The sequence below is a fragment of the Cryptomeria japonica genome, unplaced genomic scaffold (assembly GCF_030272615.1).
Source record: "Cryptomeria japonica unplaced genomic scaffold, Sugi_1.0 HiC_scaffold_97, whole genome shotgun sequence".
Taxonomy (NCBI): Eukaryota; Viridiplantae; Streptophyta; class Pinopsida; order Cupressales; family Cupressaceae; genus Cryptomeria; species Cryptomeria japonica.
This window is the reverse complement of record NW_026728919.1, coordinates 259484-260331: the sequence shown is the minus strand read 5'-3', so window position 1 is coordinate 260331 and position 848 is coordinate 259484. Positions and strand designations below refer to the sequence as shown.

Here is an 848-nt window from a genome sequence, read left to right as displayed (position 1 = left end):
GGGCGCCATGGTGCACTCCGAGGTGCCCAAGATTGGTGCGCACCAAGGAGCGCTCCGAAGTGCGCTCCAAGGTGCGCGCGAAGTCGAAAGTTGGGTTAATTGTCCGGTTTGCCTCGGGTGCGCACCTTGCGTGCACCTTCGCCAGGGTGGGCGCCTTGGTGCGCACACCTTGGCTGGGCTGCGCACACCTTGGCACCCGCGTTTCCTTCATTTTAAATTTTTTTTTTTTACAATCTCTCAAGTGGGAAATTCTATAATCTCAACTTTTTTTGCCTTTTCAGGAAACTTTTGAATGGAGCGCATCATTGGTGCGCTCCGAAGTGTGCTCCAAAGCTCTCTCCAGCTGCGTGCACCTGCCCCGGCCGCGCACCCGGCCCCGCCCAGCTTCGCTCACCTGTCCCGGGCGTCTGGTGCGGAACCTTAGAGTAAGAAACATCACCGTGCACCTTGGCCAACGTGCGCGACTCGACCGAGCGCGCACTGGCCGAGGTGCACACCGATTTCACCTGGGTGCGCGCGCAGCACCTCGGGCGCACCGGGGTGCGCGCACAACGCTCGGGTTGCACCGTGGCCTGTGTGCTCGGGGCGCCTCGGGTGCGCGCTCGGTGTCGCCCCCGCGCGCGCGGTAGTGCGGGCAGCGCACCCCGGCCCGGCCCGGCCCCGACGAGAACGCAAACGGGCAAAAGGTTTATTCAAATAGCATTGCGACGCCCGGCGAAAAACTAAAAAAGGGTGCAACACCGGGACTTCCCGGGAGGTCACCCATCCCAGTACTACTCCGGCCCAAGCGCGCTTAACTGCGGAGTTCTGATGGGATCCGGTGCACTAATGCTGGTATGATCGCACCC

The 848-nt window shown here is 61.9% G+C and overlaps 1 non-coding gene across 1 annotated transcript; it reads right to left on the bottom strand.

Annotated features, from left to right (window-relative positions):
• Window positions 1-729: 729 nt before the first annotated feature.
• Window positions 730-848, bottom strand: LOC131864878 (5S ribosomal RNA). The gene has a single exon (XR_009363605.1). It is a non-coding gene; the product is annotated as a 5S ribosomal RNA (ribosomal RNA).